The sequence below is a fragment of the Microcebus murinus genome, chromosome 21 (genome assembly GCF_040939455.1).
Source record: "Microcebus murinus isolate Inina chromosome 21, M.murinus_Inina_mat1.0, whole genome shotgun sequence".
NCBI lineage: Eukaryota > Metazoa > Chordata > Mammalia > Primates > Cheirogaleidae > Microcebus > Microcebus murinus.
This window is the reverse complement of record NC_134124.1, coordinates 699,029-717,440: the sequence shown is the minus strand read 5'-3', so window position 1 is coordinate 717,440 and position 18,412 is coordinate 699,029. Positions and strand designations below refer to the sequence as shown.

The 18,412-nt window shown below is 63.5% G+C and overlaps 5 non-coding genes across 5 annotated transcripts; all 5 read right to left on the bottom strand.

Annotated features, from left to right (window-relative positions):
• Positions 1–1,364: 1,364 nt before the first annotated feature.
• LOC142863376 (5S ribosomal RNA) lies at positions 1,365–1,483 on the bottom strand. The gene has a single exon (XR_012914151.1). It is a non-coding gene; the product is annotated as a 5S ribosomal RNA (ribosomal RNA).
• Positions 1,484–4,935: 3,452 nt separating this feature from the next.
• On the bottom strand, positions 4,936–5,054 carry LOC142863375 (5S ribosomal RNA). The gene has a single exon (XR_012914150.1). It is a non-coding gene; the product is annotated as a 5S ribosomal RNA (ribosomal RNA).
• A 3,439-nt stretch (positions 5,055–8,493) lies between these two features.
• On the bottom strand, positions 8,494–8,612 carry LOC142863231 (5S ribosomal RNA). The gene has a single exon (XR_012914125.1). It is a non-coding gene; the product is annotated as a 5S ribosomal RNA (ribosomal RNA).
• A 3,455-nt stretch (positions 8,613–12,067) lies between these two features.
• Positions 12,068–12,186, bottom strand: LOC142863382 (5S ribosomal RNA). Its single transcript, XR_012914157.1, has one exon. It is a non-coding gene; the product is annotated as a 5S ribosomal RNA (ribosomal RNA).
• A 3,453-nt stretch (positions 12,187–15,639) lies between these two features.
• On the bottom strand, positions 15,640–15,758 carry LOC142863374 (5S ribosomal RNA). Its single transcript, XR_012914149.1, has one exon. It is a non-coding gene; the product is annotated as a 5S ribosomal RNA (ribosomal RNA).
• Positions 15,759–18,412: the final 2,654 nt, after the last annotated feature.

Genomic DNA, 18,412 nt, shown 5'->3' with positions numbered 1-18,412 from the left:
CGCGGCTCTCCCCTTGCGGGGGGGAAAAGCAGCCACGGGGCCTCAGAGAAGACACCAGGCTGGGCGCCCGCCCCACAGTGGGGGCACGTCCCCCACAGGCCACTTAGCGCCGGCCGCCGGCCGGCGGACGGTTGGGTGGCGCGAGACGCTGCGGCCGCCCTGCTACCGGGTTCCTGGGAGGGCGTCCTGGAACCAGCGTCCACACCAAGCCCTTGGAAGGCCCAGGCGACGGAGGAGCCCCGTCAGGCAGGGGCCGAGGACGGTGACGGCCCGGGCGGGGAGGAGCGTGTCAGGCAGGGGCAGAGGACGGTGACAGGTGACAGGCCGGGCGGGAAGGAGTCAGTCAGGCAGGGGCCGAGGAGGAGACGGGCTGGGTAAGGGTTAGGGTTAGAGTCAGGGCACAAGTCACAATCGCAAAGACCTGGAAGCGACCCGAGTGCCCATCGACCCACGAGTGCGTAAATGAAATGTGGCGCGTGGACACCACGGAGTGCTATTCAGCTAGGAGGAGCAGCGGTGAGAGGGCACCTCTCGTGGTTCTCCTGGCCAGAGCTGGAACCCGTTCCAGTAAGCCAGGTAGCCCAAGAATGGACACACGAGCACCACGTGCTCGCGCTCACCAGCAAATGGGTACGAACCGATGGACACCTAAGTGGACACAGAGGAATCACCTTCATCGGGTGGGTGTCGGGCGGGTGGGGGGAGGGGATGGGCATACACCTCCATTAGGAATGGGGTGGGTGCGCACCGACTGGGGGATGGGCGCACTTGAGGCTCTGACCCGAGGGGGGAGGCTGGGAGAGGGCAACGTACCCGACCTTAACATTGGTACCCCCACAATACGCTGGAACAACATCAGAGGTAAATGAATAAGAACACAGGGGGGAGGGGGGCACGGGCAACACATGTCACCTTAATACTTGGACTCCCATCATCTGCTTGAAAAGAGAGAGAAAAGAAAATGCAATCATAGAGATAAGAGACACTTTTTAAAAATAATGAATCCGAAGAGAAAAGTAAAAGGAGGCCTGTGGAGCAGGTCTGGGTGTGACTCCGGATCCCCCAACATCAGGTGCCACCACCAAAGATTCCTACGTGTAGCCCATAGAACCCCAAAAGCAACGGGACGAGTTCTGGTCACATACTCCCTCAAAATGACATCCTGGCCTTCTTCTGGAACTCCCTCCCCTCTCAGACTCTCAAGGTTTCCTCCAGCGTGTCGGTTCCCACAGAGCAGACCTTTGGTCTGAGACGCCAGGCACCGCGGCGGGCGCTGAGGGTGGGGGTGACCCCCACCCCGGGCCGCCGATCGCTCCCAGAAAGGGGACAGAACAAGAGGCAAAACAAAAAAAAAAAAAAGAAGAAGCCTACGGCACCCGGTATTCCCAGGCGGTCTCCCATCCAAGTACTAACCAGGCCCGACCCTGCTTAGCTTCCGAGACCAGACGAGATCGGGCGCGTTCAGGGTGGTGTGGCCCTAGACGGCGGAGGGCGCCCCTGCCCCGCTCAAGAAGCCGAGCCTCTCTGCGCTTCCCCGCCGCCTCCTCCCCCCGCCCCAGGCCCCGCGCCGGCGCTGACCCGCACCGGGCCGGGCCTGTTGAGTTCACCGGCCGGGTCCGGCGGGCTCCGAGGGATGGGGGTGACAGGCGGGGCGGGGCGGGGCGGGGCGGGCAGGGAGCGGCGGGCCGGGGTGGGGGGCTGTCTTTCTATACACACACACACACACACACACACACACACACTCACACTCACACTCACTCACTCACACTCACACAAGATGCGCCTCCACGGCTGGACTCGCCAAGGTGGAGACCTTCCAGCCCCCTTCCTCTCCTCGCCTGGCCCACCCCCAGCTCGTGGCCGCCGCCGCCGCCGCCGCCGCCGCCGATTGCGCACGCGCGGGTCGCCCGCCCTTTGACCCCAGGCAGGGGCCGCCATCCCCGACAACCCCTTTCAGCTGCGCCCCCCACCCTGTGGGTGGGCTGCCGCCTATTCCCCCGGGCCCGGGCTGGGGCACAGCGCATGGGGGAGGGGAGCGAGTGTATGGGGCGTCTCTCTCTCTCTCTAGGGATGTGTCCCATGGGTGGGGTGGCGTGGTTTGTGGGGCGCTGAAGAAATCAGTCCCCTCCATCTCCTACCTCTGGAAAACGCCCAAGCCCTTGGAGAACTGCCGGCAACGCGACCGTGGGGGCCGGGACCCTCCTCTGTGTCCTCCTGTGGCCCAGTCCAAGGGGCCTGGGCCTGGCCGGGGCTGCATTGGACCCCGACCACCCTGGCGTGTGGACTCGCTAAAAATCGGCGATTAGATATTGGATTCCAGCTTCATTGAGGTCATTTCACTAATGAGTGCACCAGAAAGAGTTTCCTAATCCATCTGTGAGGGTGGCAACTGAAAGAGAATTTTAAAGCTGACAGAATAGGCGAGGAAAGGCATAGGAGATTTCCACACCCAGTAAGGAAGCCTTTCCCGAAATGGAAGAAAGAAACGAGCAAACAGAAACACCGGTAGCCCGCCAGGATCAGAGTCTGCCCCCGAGAGAAAGTACCCTGACCAGGTTCACCCGTGGGTGGGTGGCGAGCTAGCGGCATTCAGAAGAGCGAGGCCCGCAGTCTGTGCAGAAGACACCTGCACTCGGGTGTGTGTGGCGGCACGATTCACAAGCAGCTCCAGATGTTAAGCCAAGGAGAAGCCAGGGAGTTCCCAACGCCCCAGGTGTCCTCAGCCCACGACTGGCTGCTGGGGGAATGCGAAGCCCGGCTCCTTGTCTCAGAGCCCTTGTCTCAGAGCGGGACAACCAGGAGGTGTGACGTACACCCCGGGGTTCCCAGGAGGATCAGGCTGAAGCTGGGACTTGGCCTGAAAGTGTCCCCTCGCATGGCCACCCCCTTCCCCTTCCTGCTCCTCTACTCCTGGTGCCCCTCCATCCAGGGGCCAGACCTTAAAGAGTCACCCGCAAGAGAATCCTGGTCCCAAAGGAGCCTTCTGGGGGACCCGTGCTGAGAGAGGTTGTGGGCATGGCCCGCTGGGGCTCTGCCCGACCCAGGGCTGAGAGATGCAACCTCCCAGCTCTGGGTCCCTGCAGGGGAAGCGTTGGCAAGCACAGGGCCAGTCCTCCAAAGGCCCAGGTGCAGGGAGCCCAGGCCAAGCAGCCTGTGGAAGAAGCCACCCCGGGAACACGACTGCAGGCCACGGCCCTTCCCACCTCCTCCTCCTCCTCCTCCTGCTCCTCCACCCCCCCCCGACCTCCCACCCCCCCACCCCACCCCCCGACATGGCGCAGGGCTCAGAGACACCTCAGACACTTGCTACCCAAAGTGCAAAGGGCATCAGTTGCTCCTCCAAACCCCCCCCCCTGCCCAGCAGACCGCGTTGTCCAGCCAGCCCCCGGGCCTCCCTGGGGTGCCCAGCACAAAAGTGCAGACAACCACCGGACCCTCAATCTCAGTTTTCGGATGTTTTTGCCACTCTAAGGACCCGCAGGCCAGCTGGGCCTTCTGGCAGGACAGAGAGCCCCGGAATCCGACGTGGAGAGCTGGGTGTACGTCCCCACGAGGAGGCGGTCCCCACCTCCGCGGCTCTCCCCTTGCGGGGGGGAAAAGCAGCCACGGGGCCTCAGAGAAGACACCAGGCTGGGCGCCCGCCCCACAGTGGGGGCACGTCCCCCACAGGCCACTTAGCGCCGGCCGCCGGCCGGCGGACGGTTGGGTGGCGCGAGACGCTGCGGCCGCCCTGCTACCGGGTTCCTGGGAGGGCGTCCTGGAACCAGCGTCCACACCAAGCCCTTGGAAGGCCCAGGCGACGGAGGAGCCCCGTCAGGCAGGGGCCGAGGACGGTGACGGCCCGGGCGGGGAGGAGCGTGTCAGGCAGGGGCAGAGGACGGTGACAGGTGACAGGCCGGGCGGGAAGGAGTCAGTCAGGCAGGGGCCGAGGAGGAGACGGGCTGGGTAAGGGTTAGGGTTAGAGTCAGGGCACAAGTCACAATCGCAAAGACCTGGAAGCGACCCGAGTGCCCATCGACCCACGAGTGCGTAAATGAAATGTGGCGCGTGGACACCACGGAGTGCTATTCAGCTAGGAGGAGCAGCGGTGAGAGGGCACCTCTCGTGGTTCTCCTGGCCAGAGCTGGAACCCGTTCCAGTAAGCCAGGTAGCCCAAGAATGGACACACGAGCACCACGTGCTCGCGCTCACCAGCAAATGGGTACGAACCGATGGACACCTAAGTGGACACAGAGGAATCACCTTCATCGGGTGGGTGTCGGGCGGGTGGGGGGAGGGGATGGGCATACACCTCCATTAGGAATGGGGTGGGTGCGCACCGACTGGGGGATGGGCGCACTTGAGGCTCTGACCCGAGGGGGGAGGCTGGGAGAGGGCAACGTACCCGACCTTAACATTGGTACCCCCACAATACGCTGGAACAACATCAGAGGTAAATGAATAAGAACACAGGGGGGAGGGGGGCACGGGCAACACATGTCACCTTAATACTTGGACTCCCATCATCTGCTTGAAAAGAGAGAGAAAAGAAAATGCAATCATAGAGATAAGAGACACTTTTTAAAAATAATGAATCCGAAGAGAAAAGTAAAAGGAGGCCTGTGGAGCAGGTCTGGGTGTGACTCCGGATCCCCCAACATCAGGTGCCACCACCAAAGATTCCTACGTGTAGCCCATAGAACCCCAAAAGCAACGGGACGAGTTCTGGTCACATACTCCCTCAAAATGACATCCTGGCCTTCTTCTGGAACTCCCTCCCCTCTCAGACTCTCAAGGTTTCCTCCAGCGTGTCGGTTCCCACAGAGCAGACCTTTGGTCTGAGACGCCAGGCACCGCGGCGGGCGCTGAGGGTGGGGGTGACCCCCACCCCGGGCCGCCGATCGCTCCCAGAAAGGGGACAGAACAAGAGGCAAAACAAAAAAAAAAAAAAGAAGAAGCCTACGGCACCCGGTATTCCCAGGCGGTCTCCCATCCAAGTACTAACCAGGCCCGACCCTGCTTAGCTTCCGAGACCAGACGAGATCGGGCGCGTTCAGGGTGGTGTGGCCCTAGACGGCGGAGGGCGCCCCTGCCCCGCTCAAGAAGCCGAGCCTCTCTGCGCTTCCCCGCCGCCTCCTCCCCCCGCCCCAGGCCCCGCGCCGGCGCTGACCCGCACCGGGCCGGGCCTGTTGAGTTCACCGGCCGGGTCCGGCGGGCTCCGAGGGATGGGGGTGACAGGCGGGGCGGGGCGGGGCGGGCAGGGAGCGGCGGGCCGGGGTGGGGGGCTGTCTTTCTATACACACACACACACACACACACACACACACACTCACACTCACACTCACTCACTCACACTCACACAAGATGCGCCTCCACGGCTGGACTCGCCAAGGTGGAGACCTTCCAGCCCCCTTCCTCTCCTCGCCTGGCCCACCCCCAGCTCGTGGCCGCCGCCGCCGCCGCCGATTGCGCACGCGCGGGTCGCCCGCCCTTTGACCCCAGGCAGGGGCCGCCATCCCCGACAACCCCTTTCAGCTGCGCCCCCCACCCTGTGGGTGGGCTGCCGCCTATTCCCCCGGGCCCGGGCTGGGGCACAGCGCATGGGGGAGGGGAGCGAGTGTATGGGGCGTCTCTCTCTCTCTCTAGGGATGTGTCCCATGGGTGGGGTGGCGTGGTTTGTGGGGCGCTGAAGAAATCAGTCCCCTCCATCTCCTACCTCTGGAAAACGCCCAAGCCCTTGGAGAACTGCCGGCAACGCGACCGTGGGGGCCGGGACCCTCCTCTGTGTCCTCCTGTGGCCCAGTCCAAGGGGCCTGGGCCTGGCCGGGGCTGCATTGGACCCCGACCACCCTGGCGTGTGGACTCGCTAAAAATCGGCGATTAGATATTGGATTCCAGCTTCATTGAGGTCATTTCACTAATGAGTGCACCGGAAAGAGTTTCCTAATCCATCTGTGAGGGTGGCAACTGAAAGAGAATTTTAAAGCTGACAGAATAGGCGAGGAAAGGCATAGGAGATTTCCACACCCAGTAAGGAAGCCTTTCCCGAAATGGAAGAAAGAAACGAGCAAACAGAAACACCGGTAGCCCGCCAGGATCAGAGTCTGCCCCCGAGAGAAAGTACCCTGACCAGGTTCACCCGTGGGTGGGTGGCGAGCTAGCGGCATTCAGAAGAGCGAGGCCCGCAGTCTGTGCAGAAGACCCCTGCACTCGGGTGTGTGTGGCGGCACGATTCACAAGCAGCTCCAGATGTTAAGCCAAGGAGAAGCCAGGGAGTTCCCAACGCCCCAGGTGTCCTCAGCCCACGACTGGCTGCTGGGGGAATGCGAAGCCCGGCTCCTTGTCTCAGAGCCCTTGTCTCAGAGCGGGACAACCAGGAGGTGTGACGTACACCCCGGGGTTCCCAGGAGGATCAGGCTGAAGCTGGGACTTGGCCTGAAAGTGTCCCCTCGCATGGCCACCCCCTTCCCCTTCCTGCTCCTCTACTCCTGGTGCCCCTCCATCCAGGGGCCAGACCTTAAAGAGTCACCCGCAAGAGAATCCTGGTCCCAAAGGAGCCTTCTGGGGGACCCGTGCTGAGAGAGGTTGTGGGCATGGCCCGCTGGGGCTCTGCCCGACCCAGGGCTGAGAGATGCAACCTCCCAGCTCTGGGTCCCTGCAGGGGAAGCGTTGGCAAGCACAGGGCCAGTCCTCCAAAGGCCCAGGTGCAGGGAGCCCAGGCCAAGCAGCCTGTGGAAGAAGCCACCCCGGGAACACGACTGCAGGCCACGGCCCTTCCCACCTCCTCCTCCTCCTCCTCCTGCTCCTCCACCCCCCCCCCGACCTCCCACCCCCCCACCCCACCCCCCGACATGGCGCAGGGCTCAGAGACACCTCAGACACTTGCTACCCAAAGTGCAAAGGGCATCAGTTGCTCCTCCAAACCCCCCCCCCTGCCCAGCAGACCGCGTTGTCCAGCCAGCCCCCGGGCCTCCCTGGGGTGCCCAGCACAAAAGTGCAGACAACCACCGGACCCTCAATCTCAGTTTTCGGATGTTTTTGCCACTCTAAGGACCCGCAGGCCAGCTGGGCCTTCTGGCAGGACAGAGAGCCCCGGAATCCGACGTGGAGAGCTGGGTGTACGTCCCCACGAGGAGGCGGTCCCCACCTCCGCGGCTCTCCCCTTGCGGGGGGGAAAAGCAGCCACGGGGCCTCAGAGAAGACACCAGGCTGGGCGCCCGCCCCACAGTGGGGGCACGTCCCCCACAGGCCACTTAGCGCCGGCCGCCGGCCGGCGGACGGTTGGGTGGCGCGAGACGCTGCGGCCGCCCTGCTACCGGGTTCCTGGGAGGGCGTCCTGGAACCAGCGTCCACACCAAGCCCTTGGAAGGCCCAGGCGACGGAGGAGCCCCGTCAGGCAGGGGCCGAGGACGGTGACGGCCCGGGCGGGGAGGAGCGTGTCAGGCAGGGGCAGAGGACGGTGACAGGTGACAGGCCGGGCGGGAAGGAGTCAGTCAGGCAGGGGCCGAGGAGGAGACGGGCTGGGTAAGGGTTAGGGTTAGAGTCAGGGCACAAGTCACAATCGCAAAGACCTGGAAGCGACCCGAGTGCCCATCGACCCACGAGTGCGTAAATGAAATGTGGCGCGTGGACACCACGGAGTGCTATTCAGCTAGGAGGAGCAGCGGTGAGAGGGCACCTCTCGTGGTTCTCCTGGCCAGAGCTGGAACCCGTTCCAGTAAGCCAGGTAGCCCAAGAATGGACACACGAGCACCACGTGCTCGCGCTCACCAGCAAATGGGTACGAACCGATGGACACCTAAGTGGACACAGAGGAATCACCTTCATCGGGTGGGTGTCGGGCGGGTGGGGGGAGGGGATGGGCATACACCTCCATTAGGAATGGGGTGGGTGCGCACCGACTGGGGGATGGGCGCACTTGAGGCTCTGACCCGAGGGGGGAGGCTGGGAGAGGGCAACGTACCCGACCTTAACATTGGTACCCCCACAATACGCTGGAACAACATCAGAGGTAAATGAATAAGAACACAGGGGGGAGGGGGGCACGGGCAACACATGTCACCTTAATACTTGGACTCCCATCATCTGCTTGAAAAGAGAGAGAAAAGAAAATGCAATCATAGAGATAAGAGACACTTTTTAAAAATAATGAATCCGAAGAGAAAAGTAAAAGGAGGCCTGTGGAGCAGGTCTGGGTGTGACTCCGGATCCCCCAACATCAGGTGCCACCACCAAAGATTCCTACGTGTAGCCCATAGAACCCCAAAAGCAACGGGACGAGTTCTGGTCACATACTCCCTCAAAATGACATCCTGGCCTTCTTCTGGAACTCCCTCCCCTCTCAGACTCTCAAGGTTTCCTCCAGCGTGTCGGTTCCCACAGAGCAGACCTTTGGTCTGAGACGCCAGGCACCGCAGCGGGCGCTGAGGGTGGGGGTGACCCCCACCCCGGGCCGCCGATCGCTCCCAGAAAGGGGACAGAACAAGAGGCAAAACAAAAAAAAAAAAAAGAAGAAGCCTACGGCACCCGGTATTCCCAGGCGGTCTCCCATCCAAGTACTAACCAGGCCCGACCCTGCTTAGCTTCCGAGACCAGACGAGATCGGGCGCGTTCAGGGTGGTGTGGCTCTAGAGGGCGGAGGGCGCCCCTGCCCCGCTCAAGAAGCCGAGCCTCTCTGCGCTTCCCCGCCGCCTCCTCCCCCCGCCCCAGGCCCCGCGCCAGCGCTGACCCGCACCGGGCCGGGCCTGTTGAGTTCACCGGCCGGGTCCGGCGGGCTCCGAGGGACGGGGGTGACAGGCGGGGCGGGGCGGGGCGGGGCGGGCAGGGAGCGGCGGGCCGGGGTGGGGGGCTGTCTTTCTATACACACACACACACACACACACACACACACACACTCACACTCACACTCACTCACTCACACTCACACAAGATGCGCCTCCACGGCTGGACTCGCCAAGGTGGAGACCTTCCAGCCCCCTTCCTCTCCTCGCCTGGCCCACCCCCAGCTCGTGGCCGCCGCCGCCGCCGCCGCCGCCGCCGATTGCGCACGCGCGGGTCGCCCGCCCTTTGACCCCAGGCAGGGGCCGCCATCCCCGACAACCCCTTTCAGCTGCGCCCCCCACCCTGTGGGTGGGCTGCCGCCTATTCCCCCGGGCCCGGGCTGGGGCACAGCGCATGGGGGAGGGGAGCGAGTGTATGGGGCGTCTCTCTCTCTCTCTAGGGATGTGTCCCATGGGTGGGGTGGCGTGGTTTGTGGGGCGCTGAAGAAATCAGTCCCCTCCATCTCCTACCTCTGGAAAACGCCCAAGCCCTTGGAGAACTGCCGGCAACGCGACCGTGGGGGCCGGGACCCTCCTCTGTGTCCTCCTGTGGCCCAGTCCAAGGGGCCTGGGCCTGGCCGGGGCTGCATTGGACCCCGACCACCCTGGCGTGTGGACTCGCTAAAAATCGGCGATTAGATATTGGATTCCAGCTTCATTGAGGTCATTTCACTAATGAGTGCACCAGAAAGAGTTTCCTAATCCATCTGTGAGGGTGGCAACTGAAAGAGAATTTTAAAGCTGACAGAATAGGCGAGGAAAGGCATAGGAGATTTCCACACCCAGTAAGGAAGCCTTTCCCGAAATGGAAGAAAGAAACGAGCAAACAGAAACACCGGTAGCCCGCCAGGATCAGAGTCTGCCCCCGAGAGAAAGTACCCTGACCAGGTTCACCCGTGGGTGGGTGGCGAGCTAGCGGCATTCAGAAGAGCGAGGCCCGCAGTCTGTGCAGAAGACACCTGCACTCGGGTGTGTGTGGCGGCACGATTCACAAGCAGCTCCAGATGTTAAGCCAAGGAGAAGCCAGGGAGTTCCCAACGCCCCAGGTGTCCTCAGCCCACGACTGGCTGCTGGGGGAATGCGAAGCCCGGCTCCTTGTCTCAGAGCCCTTGTCTCAGAGCGGGACAACCAGGAGGTGTGACGTACACCCCGGGGTTCCCAGGAGGATCAGGCTGAAGCTGGGACTTGGCCTGAAAGTGTCCCCTCGCATGGCCACCCCCTTCCCCTTCCTGCTCCTCTACTCCTGGTGCCCCTCCATCCAGGGGCCAGACCTTAAAGAGTCACCCGCAAGAGAATCCTGGTCCCAAAGGAGCCTTCTGGGGGACCCGTGCTGAGAGAGGTTGTGGGCATGGCCCGCTGGGGCTCTGCCCGACCCAGGGCTGAGAGATGCAACCTCCCAGCTCTGGGTCCCTGCAGGGGAAGCGTTGGCAAGCACAGGGCCAGTCCTCCAAAGGCCCAGGTGCAGGGAGCCCAGGCCAAGCAGCCTGTGGAAGAAGCCACCCCGGGAACACGACTGCAGGCCACGGCCCTTCCCACCTCCTCCTCCTCCTCCTCCTGCTCCTCCACCCCCCCCCCGACCTCCCACCCCCCCACCCCACCCCCCGACATGGCGCAGGGCTCAGAGACACCTCAGACACTTGCTACCCAAAGTGCAAAGGGCATCAGTTGCTCCTCCAAACCCCCCCCCCTGCCCAGCAGACCGCGTTGTCCAGCCAGCCCCCGGGCCTCCCTGGGGTGCCCAGCACAAAAGTGCAGACAACCACCGGACCCTCAATCTCAGTTTTCGGATGTTTTTGCCACTCTAAGGACCCGCAGGCCAGCTGGGCCTTCTGGCAGGACAGAGAGCCCCGGAATCCGACGTGGAGAGCTGGGTGTACGTCCCCACGAGGAGGCGGTCCCCACCTCCGCGGCTCTCCCCTTGCGGGGGGGAAAAGCAGCCACGGGGCCTCAGAGAAGACACCAGGCTGGGCGCCCGCCCCACAGTGGGGGCACGTCCCCCACAGGCCACTTAGCGCCGGCCGCCGGCCGGCGGACGGTTGGGTGGCGCGAGACGCTGCGGCCGCCCTGCTACCGGGTTCCTGGGAGGGCGTCCTGGAACCAGCGTCCACACCAAGCCCTTGGAAGGCCCAGGCGACGGAGGAGCCCCGTCAGGCAGGGGCCGAGGACGGTGACGGCCCGGGCGGGGAGGAGCGTGTCAGGCAGGGGCAGAGGACGGTGACAGGTGACAGGCCGGGCGGGAAGGAGTCAGTCAGGCAGGGGCCGAGGAGGAGACGGGCTGGGTAAGGGTTAGGGTTAGAGTCAGGGCACAAGTCACAATCGCAAAGACCTGGAAGCGACCCGAGTGCCCATCGACCCACGAGTGCGTAAATGAAATGTGGCGCGTGGACACCACGGAGTGCTATTCAGCTAGGAGGAGCAGCGGTGAGAGGGCACCTCTCGTGGTTCTCCTGGCCAGAGCTGGAACCCGTTCCAGTAAGCCAGGTAGCCCAAGAATGGACACACGAGCACCACGTGCTCGCGCTCACCAGCAAATGGGTACGAACCGATGGACACCTAAGTGGACACAGAGGAATCACCTTCATCGGGTGGGTGTCGGGCGGGTGGGGGGAGGGGATGGGCATACACCTCCATTAGGAATGGGGTGGGTGCGCACCGACTGGGGGATGGGCGCACTTGAGGCTCTGACCCGAGGGGGGAGGCTGGGAGAGGGCAACGTACCCGACCTTAACATTGGTACCCCCACAATACGCTGGAACAACATCAGAGGTAAATGAATAAGAACACAGGGGGGAGGGGGGCACGGGCAACACATGTCACCTTAATACTTGGACTCCCATCATCTGCTTGAAAAGAGAGAGAAAAGAAAATGCAATCATAGAGATAAGAGACACTTTTTAAAAATAATGAATCCGAAGAGAAAAGTAAAAGGAGGCCTGTGGAGCAGGTCTGGGTGTGACTCCGGATCCCCCAACATCAGGTGCCACCACCAAAGATTCCTACGTGTAGCCCATAGAACCCCAAAAGCAACGGGACGAGTTCTGGTCACATACTCCCTCAAAATGACATCCTGGCCTTCTTCTGGAACTCCCTCCCCTCTCAGACTCTCAAGGTTTCCTCCAGCGTGTCGGTTCCCACAGAGCAGACCTTTGGTCTGAGACGCCAGGCACCGCGGCGGGCGCTGAGGGTGGGGGTGACCCCCACCCCGGGCCGCCGATCGCTCCCAGAAAGGGGACAGAACAAGAGGCAAAACAAAAAAAAAAAAAAGAAGAAGCCTACGGCACCCGGTATTCCCAGGCGGTCTCCCATCCAAGTACTAACCAGGCCCGACCCTGCTTAGCTTCCGAGACCAGACGAGATCGGGCGCGTTCAGGGTGGTGTGGCCCTAGAGGGCGGAGGGCGCCCCTGCCCCGCTCAAGAAGCCGAGCCTCTCTGCGCTTCCCCGCCGCCTCCTCCCCCCGCCCCAGGCCCCGCGCCGGCGCTGACCCGCACCGGGCCGGGCCTGTTGAGTTCACCGGCCGGGTCCGGCGGGCTCCGAGGGATGGGGGTGACAGGCGGGGCGGGGCGGGGCGGGGCGGGCAGGGAGCGGCGGGCCGGGGTGGGGGGCTGTCTTTCTATACACACACACACACACACACACACACACACACTCACACTCACACTCACTCACTCACACTCACACAAGATGCGCCTCCACGGCTGGACTCGCCAAGGTGGAGACCTTCCAGCCCCCTTCCTCTCCTCGCCTGGCCCACCCCCAGCTCGTGGCCGCCGCCGCCGCCGCCGCCGCCGCCGATTGCGCACGCGCGGGTCGCCCGCCCTTTGACCCCAGGCAGGGGCCGCCATCCCCGACAACCCCTTTCAGCTGCGCCCCCCACCCTGTGGGTGGGCTGCCGCCTATTCCCCCGGGCCCGGGCTGGGGCACAGCGCATGGGGGAGGGGAGCGAGTGTATGGGGCGTCTCTCTCTCTCTCTAGGGATGTGTCCCATGGGTGGGGTGGCGTGGTTTGTGGGGCGCTGAAGAAATCAGTCCCCTCCATCTCCTACCTCTGGAAAACGCCCAAGCCCTTGGAGAACTGCCGGCAACGCGACCGTGGGGGCCGGGACCCTCCTCTGTGTCCTCCTGTGGCCCAGTCCAAGGGGCCTGGGCCTGGCCGGGGCTGCATTGGACCCCGACCACCCTGGCGTGTGGACTCGCTAAAAATCGGCGATTAGATATTGGATTCCAGCTTCATTGAGGTCATTTCACTAATGAGTGCACCGGAAAGAGTTTCCTAATCCATCTGTGAGGGTGGCAACTGAAAGAGAATTTTAAAGCTGACAGAATAGGCGAGGAAAGGCATAGGAGATTTCCACACCCAGTAAGGAAGCCTTTCCCGAAATGGAAGAAAGAAACGAGCAAACAGAAACACCGGTAGCCCGCCAGGATCAGAGTCTGCCCCCGAGAGAAAGTACCCTGACCAGGTTCACCCGTGGGTGGGTGGCGAGCTAGCGGCATTCAGAAGAGCGAGGCCCGCAGTCTGTGCAGAAGACACCTGCACTCGGGTGTGTGTGGCGGCACGATTCACAAGCAGCTCCAGATGTTAAGCCAAGGAGAAGCCAGGGAGTTCCCAACGCCCCAGGTGTCCTCAGCCCACGACTGGCTGCTGGGGGAATGCGCAGCCCGGCTCCTTGTCTCAGAGCCCTTGTCTCAGAGCGGGACAACCAGGAGGTGTGACGTACACCCCGGGGTTCCCAGGAGGATCAGGCTGAAGCTGGGACTTGGCCTGAAAGTGTCCCCTCGCATGGCCACCCCCTTCCCCTTCCTGCTCCTCTACTCCTGGTGCCCCTCCATCCAGGGGCCAGACCTTAAAGAGTCACCCGCAAGAGAATCCTGGTCCCAAAGGAGCCTTCTGGGGGACCCGTGCTGAGAGAGGTTGTGGGCATGGCCCGCTGGGGCTCTGCCCGACCCAGGGCTGAGAGATGCAACCTCCCAGCTCTGGGTCCCTGCAGGGGAAGCGTTGGCAAGCACAGGGCCAGTCCTCCAAAGGCCCAGGTGCAGGGAGCCCAGGCCAAGCAGCCTGTGGAAGAAGCCACCCCGGGAACACGACTGCAGGCCACGGCCCTTCCCACCTCCTCCTCCTCCTCCTCCTGCTCCTCCACCCCCCCCCCGACCTCCCACCCCCCCACCCCACCCCCCGACATGGCGCAGGGCTCAGAGACACCTCAGACACTTGCTACCCAAAGTGCAAAGGGCATCAGTTGCTCCTCCAAACCGCCCCCCCTGCCCAGCAGACCGCGTTGTCCAGCCAGCCCCCGGGCCTCCCTGGGGTGCCCAGCACAAAAGTGCAGACAACCACCGGACCCTCAATCTCAGTTTTCGGATGTTTTTGCCACTCTGAGGACCCGCAGGCCAGCTGGGCCTTCTGGCAGGACAGAGAGCCCCGGAATCCGACGTGGAGAGCTGGGTGTACGTCCCCACGAGGAGGCGGTCCCCACCTCCGCGGCTCTCCCCTTGCGGGGGGGAAAAGCAGCCACGGGGCCTCAGAGAAGACACCAGGCTGGGCGCCCGCCCCACAGTGGGGGCACGTCCCCCGCAGGCCACTTAGCGCCGGCCGCCGGCCGGCGGACGGTTGGGTGGCGCGAGACGCTGCGGCCGCCCTGCTACCGGGTTCCTGGGAGGGCGTCCTGGAACCAGCGTCCACACCAAGCCCTTGGAAGGCCCAGGCGACGGAGGAGCCCCGTCAGGCAGGGGCCGAGGACGGTGACGGCCCGGGCGGGGAGGAGCGTGTCAGGCAGGGGCAGAGGACGGTGACAGGTGACAGGCCGGGCGGGAAGGAGTCAGTCAGGCAGGGGCCGAGGAGGAGACGGGCTGGGTAAGGGTTAGGGTTAGAGTCAGGGCACAAGTCACAATCGCAAAGACCTGGAAGCGACCCGAGTGCCCATCGACCCACGAGTGCGTAAATGAAATGTGGCGCGTGGACACCACGGAGTGCTATTCAGCTAGGAGGAGCAGCGGTGAGAGGGCACCTCTCGTGGTTCTCCTGGCCAGAGCTGGAACCCGTTCCAGTAAGCCAGGTAGCCCAAGAATGGACACACGAGCACCACGTGCTCGCGCTCACCAGCAAATGGGTACGAACCGATGGACACCTAAGTGGACACAGAGGAATCACCTTCATCGGGTGGGTGTCGGGCGGGTGGGGGGAGGGGATGGGCATACACCTCCATTAGGAATGGGGTGGGTGCGCACCGACTGGGGGATGGGCGCACTTGAGGCTCTGACCCGAGGGGGGAGGCTGGGAGAGGGCAACGTACCCGACCTTAACATTGGTACCCCCACAATACGCTGGAACAACATCAGAGGTAAATGAATAAGAACACAGGGGGGAGGGGGGCACGGGCAACACATGTCACCTTAATACTTGGACTCCCATCATCTGCTTGAAAAGAGAGAGAAAAGAAAATGCAATCATAGAGATAAGAGACACTTTTTAAAAATAATGAATCCGAAGAGAAAAGTAAAAGGAGGCCTGTGGAGCAGGTCTGGGTGTGACTCCGGATCCCCCAACATCAGGTGCCACCACCAAAGATTCCTACGTGTAGCCCATAGAACCCCAAAAGCAACGGGACGAGTTCTGGTCACATACTCCCTCAAAATGACATCCTGGCCTTCTTCTGGAACTCCCTCCCCTCTCAGACTCTCAAGGTTTCCTCCAGCGTGTCGGTTCCCACAGAGCAGACCTTTGGTCTGAGACGCCAGGCAGCGCGGCGGGCGCTGAGGGTGGGGGTGACCCCCACCCCGGGCCGCCGACTCGCTCCCAGAAAGGGGACAGAACAAGAGGCAAAACAAAAAAAAAAAAAGAAGAAGCCTACGGCACCCGGTATTCCCAGGCGGTCTCCCATCCAAGTACTAACCAGGCCCGACCCTGCTTAGCTTCCGAGACCAGACGAGATCGGGCGCGTTCAGGGTGGTGTGGCCCTAGACGGCGGAGGGCGCCCCTGCCCCGCTCAAGAAGCCGAGCCTCTCTGCGCTTCCCCGCCGCCTCCTCCCCCCGCCCCAGGCCCCGCGCCGGCGCTGACCCGCACCGGGCCGGGCCTGTTGAGTTCACCGGCCGGGTCCGGCGGGCTCCGAGGGACGGGGGTGACAGGCGGGGCGGGGCGGGGCGGGGCGGGCAGGGAGCGGCGGGCCGGGGTGGGGGGCTGTCTTTCTATACACACACACACACACACACACACACACACACACACACTCACACTCACACTCACTCACTCACACTCACACAAGATGCGCCTCCACGGCTGGACTCGCCAAGGTGGAGACCTTCCAGCCCCCTTCCTCTCCTCGCCTGGCCCACCCCCAGCTCGTGGCCGCCGCCGCCGCCGCCGCCGCCGCCGATTGCGCACGCGCGGGTCGCCCGCCCTTTGACCCCAGGCAGGGGCCGCCATCCCCGACAACCCCTTTCAGCTGCGCCCCCCACCCTGTGGGTGGGCTGCCGCCTATTCCCCCGGGCCCGGGCTGGGGCACAGCGCATGGGGGAGGGGAGCGAGTGTATGGGGCGTCTCTCTCTCTCTCTAGGGATGTGTCCCATGGGTGGGGTGGCGTGGTTTGTGGGGCGCTGAAGAAATCAGTCCCCTCCATCTCCTACCTCTGGAAAACGCCCAAGCCCTTGGAGAACTGCCGGCAACGCGACCGTGGGGGCCGGGACCCTCCTCTGTGTCCTCCTGTGGCCCAGTCCAAGGGGCCTGGGCCTGGCCGGGGCTGCATTGGACCCCGACCACCCTGGCGTGTGGACTCGCTAAAAATCGGCGATTAGATATTGGATTCCAGCTTCATTGAGGTCATTTCACTAATGAGTGCACCGGAAAGAGTTTCCTAATCCATCTGTGAGGGTGGCAACTGAAAGAGAATTTTAAAGCTGACAGAATAGGCGAGGAAAGGCATAGGAGATTTCCACACCCAGTAAGGAAGCCTTTCCCGAAATGGAAGAAAGAAACGAGCAAACAGAAACACCGGTAGCCCGCCAGGATCAGAGTCTGCCCCCGAGAGAAAGTACCCTGACCAGGTTCACCCGTGGGTGGGTGGCGAGCTAGCGGCATTCAGAAGAGCGAGGCCCGCAGTCTGTGCAGAAGACACCTGCACTCGGGTGTGTGTGGCGGCACGATTCACAAGCAGCTCCAGATGTTAAGCCAAGGAGAAGCCAGGGAGTTCCCAACGCCCCAGGTGTCCTCAGCCCACGACTGGCTGCTGGGGGAATGCGCAGCCCGGCTCCTTGTCTCAGAGCCCTTGTCTCAGAGCGGGACAACCAGGAGGTGTGACGTACACCCCGGGGTTCCCAGGAGGATCAGGCTGAAGCTGGGACTTGGCCTGAAAGTGTCCCCTCGCATGGCCACCCCCTTCCCCTTCCTGCTCCTCTACTCCTGGTGCCCCTCCATCCAGGGGCCAGACCTTAAAGAGTCACCCGCAAGAGAATCCTGGTCCCAAAGGAGCCTTCTGGGGGACCCGTGCTGAGAGAGGTTGTGGGCATGGCCCGCTGGGGCTCTGCCCGACCCAGGGCTGAGAGATGCAACCTCCCAGCTCTGGGTCCCTGCAGGGGAAGCGTTGGCAAGCACAGGGCCAGTCCTCCAAAGGCCCAGGTGCAGGGAGCCCAGGCCAAGCAGCCTGTGGAAGAAGCCACCCCGGGAACACGACTGCAGGCCACGGCCCTTCCCACCTCCTCCTCCTCCTCCTCCTGCTCCTCCACCCCCCCCCGACCTCCCACCCCCCCACCCCACCCCCCGACATGGCGCAGGGCTCAGAGACACCTCAGACACTTGCTACCCAAAGTGCAAAGGGCATCAGTTGCTCCTCCAAACCGCCCCCCCTGCCCAGCAGACCGCGTTGTCCAGCCAGCCCCCGGGCCTCCCTGGGGTGCCCAGCACAAAAGTGCAGACAACCACCGGACCCTCAATCTCAGTTTTCGGATGTTTTTGCCACTCTGAGGACCCGCAGGCCAGCTGGGCCTTCTGGCAGGACAGAGAGCCCCGGAATCCGACGTGGAGAGCTGGGTGTACGTCCCCACGAGGAGGCGGTCCCCACCTCCGCGGCTCTCCCCTTGCGGGGGGGAAAAGCAGCCACGGGGCCTCAGAGAAGACACCAGGCTGGGCGCCCGCCCCACAGTGGGGGCACGTCCCCCGCAGGCCACTTAGCGCCGGCCGCCGGCCGGCGGACGGTTGGGTGGCGCGAGACGCTGCGGCCGCCCTGCTACCGGGTTCCTGGGAGGGCGTCCTGGAACCAGCGTCCACACCAAGCCCTTGGAAGGCCCAGGCGACGGAGGAGCCCCGTCAGGCAGGGGCCGAGGACGGTGACGGCCCGGGCGGGGAGGAGCGTGTCAGGCAGGGGCAGAGGACGGTGACAGGTGACAGGCCGGGCGGGAAGGAGTCAGTCAGGCAGGGGCCGAGGAGGAGACGGGCTGGGTAAGGGTTAGGGTTAGAGTCAGGGCACAAGTCACAATCGCAAAGACCTGGAAGCGACCCGAGTGCCCATCGACCCACGAGTGCGTAAATGAAATGTGGCGCGTGGACACCACGGAGTGCTATTCAGCTAGGAGGAGCAGCGGTGAGAGGGCACCTCTCGTGGTTCTCCTGGCCAGAGCTGGAACC